The sequence below is a fragment of the Aedes albopictus genome, chromosome 2, assembly GCF_035046485.1.
Source record: "Aedes albopictus strain Foshan chromosome 2, AalbF5, whole genome shotgun sequence".
Classification (NCBI taxonomy): Eukaryota; Metazoa; Arthropoda; class Insecta; order Diptera; family Culicidae; genus Aedes; species Aedes albopictus.
In genome coordinates this window covers 110008981-110012232 of record NC_085137.1, presented here as the reverse complement: position 1 = coordinate 110012232, position 3252 = coordinate 110008981, and the positions used below count along the sequence as shown (strand labels likewise).

Below are 3252 nucleotides of genomic sequence, written 5' to 3'. Positions count from 1 at the left end.
TGCCCCCTTGCAAGAAATGGAGAAAACAACAACACTGTTGCCCAAAGTTTTGCTCAAACAGCATCAAATTAGGCAAGGTGTAACTCGGTGGCTCAGGGATAGGGATCTTAGGGTCGTTTATCGTGACTTGGCTCTCACATCTCTCATAGAGGACGAACATACCAGCAGGACCAGTACTACAGACTACACTTACTCACCAGTGTTTCACAAATAGAAAATTACATACAGAAAGTACGAAAAGCATACAACATGAATACAAAGTTGGTGAATTCCCGAAAGACGAGGCTTGATGGCTCCTTTCGAGCCCGACAAAGCAGAAAAATAGCAAAGAGTGGTGGAAACATATTAACCCAGGGCTATGCTCTCAAAATAAGCTACCACTGTGGCTCCTATCTACAATCTTACATTTTATTCAAACGACGTCACTTTTAGGGGGTTTATACTTGCGGTTTTGTTATCGTTCGGGAACGTCTGGCGGTCTTTCACTGTCGTTGGTAGACCACGGAGGTGGCAAAGAGGACGGCCACAGATGTTGATGAGGTAGCCGGGAGATGCTCTTCAGCAGCAAACGCTGAACAATCTCGCCGAAACCGGCCATTGGGGACTAAGATGGCGGCTTCTGTTGTTGAACCCACAGCAGAATACGGTGGTTGACGATGGTGGCCAGCGGCGTGACGAACACTTCGTATCCTCGACCCGCAGAAGAGGGGGGGGGGGGGGGGGGGGGTTTCTGGCGGAGCCCACTGGTGTTTCGCGCTTCTAGCGATATGAAGGCGATTCTGGCTGGTTTTGCCGGTGTTTGTCGCCGCTATTGCCATCGGGGCGGTATTGTCTGCTGGGAAAAAGCTCGAAAGCAAAGAAAAAGGCCCATTCCTTGGACCTAACCACAAATTAGACCCCTGTGACGTCACATTTCTTACAACCTGACACTTTTCACTAAATTACAATATTTGTTACCTTTTTCTTGTTGTTTTTACGTTTTTGTTGTTGTCTACTAGCTGATCTTCAACTGTTTTGCGTGTAATCTAACAATGGATCTAACAGTTTAACATTTAGTTTTAGGATAAGTTTCTAACACATACTACAATTTACATACTTTTTGCATGATTTTAACCGTTACTAACACATTTTTAACCATACTAACAATAACACAGATAGTAGGTCGAACTAACAAACGTTTATAACTTTATCCTATTATAAAGAGAAAAAAAAAACACTAAATTAAAACATTTACACCACATGAGGTTTCTGCAATATAACCTCTACATTTAGGGAAATACACTACACACGCGCGCACTACTATTTCTTTCAGAAATCACCAGAAAAGAGAGCTGCATTGTGGATTGCCAGCGTATTTATAGGAAATCAAAGATTGACATACTAATGCAAATCTATGATTTCCGTGTCTTAAAAATCGGAATCTTCCTGTACTCTGCTACTTATGCGCCACCTGTGAGTTGGAGCCTTACAAACGAACCGGTTCAAACTGCTTGAATATGAGCTGTCACTCGAGCATGACAGATGGCCGTGAGAGTGGAGAGGCACTTTCTCATGCATCAAGTCCCTACATGAGTGCCGCTCACTCCATTTGTTTTAGTGGCAAATTTGGGATAAGGGCGTGTTAGGTTCGGGAAAAGGATATTATCGTCGCACCACCAAATCGAAGTCGTCGCTAGAAGCACATGCGAAGTTGCAGCTGCGAAGTAAATTTGAATCTATTTTTTCTGTTGCGCATCATTAAGCTAATTAAGAGCAACAATATGCACTAATCCAAATTGAGTTGCGACATTTCTAAGTAGGTTAAAAATCAATTTTCGCACCTTCGGTCACTTCGTATTTCGACCAAAAGCATAATATTTTGGTCTTGCGGTGGAGCCGACAAGTTAAATTTGTTACAAAGGAATCATAATACCGACGCTTTTTGCACCATTTCATTGTAGAAACGGAGAATTGACCTTCTCACCATACTAAAATTCAGCTCATCACTTCAAATCTAGTACTTCACCGATCTGTCCTATTCTCCGTTTCTGCAATGAAATGATGCAAAAAGCGTGGGTATTATGATTCCTTGCCTAATTTGATGTTGTTTGAGCAAAACTTTGAGCAACAGTTTTGTTGTTTTCTCCATTTCTTGCAACATAAGCAACATAGTTATCCAAACTTTTGCTCAAACAGCATCAAATTAGGCAAGGAATCATAATACCGACGCTTTTTGCACCATTTCATTGCAGAAACGGAGAATTGACCTTCTCACCATACTAAAATTCAGCTCATTACTACAAATCTAGTACTACACCGAACGTGCCCCATTAGAAGAACAAGAAATGGAGAAAACAACAATACTGTTGCCCAAAGTTTTGCTCAAACAGCATCAAATTAGGCAAGGAATCATAATGGGGCACGTTCGGCGTAGTACTAGATTTGTAGTAATGAGCTAAATTTTTGTATGGTGAGAAGGTCAATTCTCCGTTTCTGCAATGAAATGGTGCAAATAGCGTGGGTATTATGATTCCTTGGCTAATTTGATGCTGTTTGAGCAAAACTTTGGATAACAGTGTTGTTGTTTTCTCCATATCTTGCAACATAAACAACATAGTTATCCAAAGTTTTGCTCAAACAGCATCAAATAGGACAGATCGGTGAAGTACTAGATTTGTAATAATGAGGTGAATTTTAGTATGGTGAGAAGGTCAATCCTCCGTTTCTGCAATGAAATGGTGCAAAAAGCGTGGGTATTATGATTCCTTACTTAATTTGATGCTGTTTGAGCAAAACTTAGGGCAGCAGTGTTGTTGTTTTCTCCATTTCTTACAACATAAACAACATAGTTATCCAAAGTTTTGATCAAACAGCATCAAATTAGGCAAGGAATCATAATACCCACGCTTTTTGCACCATTTCAATGCAGAAACGGAGAAGTGACCTTCTCACCATACTAAAATTCAGCTCACTACTACAAATCTAGTACTTCACCGATCTGTCCTATTTGATGCTGTTTGAGCAAAACTTTGGGTAACAGTGTTGTTGTTTTCTCCATTTCTTGCAACATAAACAACATAGTTATCCAAAGTTTTGCTCAAACAGCATCAAATTAGGCAAGGAATCATAATACCCACGCTTTTTGCACCATGTCATTGCAGAAACGGAGGATTGACCTTCTCACCATACTAAAATTCAGCTCATTACTACAAATCTAGTACTACACCGAACGTGCCCCATTAGGCAACGAATCATAATACCCACGCTTTTTGC

The 3252-nt window shown here is 40.8% G+C and overlaps 1 long non-coding RNA gene across 2 annotated transcripts; it reads right to left on the bottom strand.

Moving 5' to 3' along the window:
- Positions 1 to 387: 387 nt before the first annotated feature.
- On the bottom strand, positions 388 to 1637 carry LOC109414962 (uncharacterized). Of its 2 annotated transcripts, XR_003892234.2 has the most exons (4): positions 1261 to 1637; positions 1097 to 1191; positions 958 to 1037; positions 388 to 880 (listed from the first exon to the last, which is right to left on the bottom strand). It is a non-coding gene; the product is annotated as an uncharacterized LOC109414962 (long non-coding RNA). The 2 variants fall into 2 exon arrangements; XR_009998226.1 differs by having other exon boundaries at positions 388 to 1037.
- Positions 1638 to 3252: the final 1615 nt, after the last annotated feature.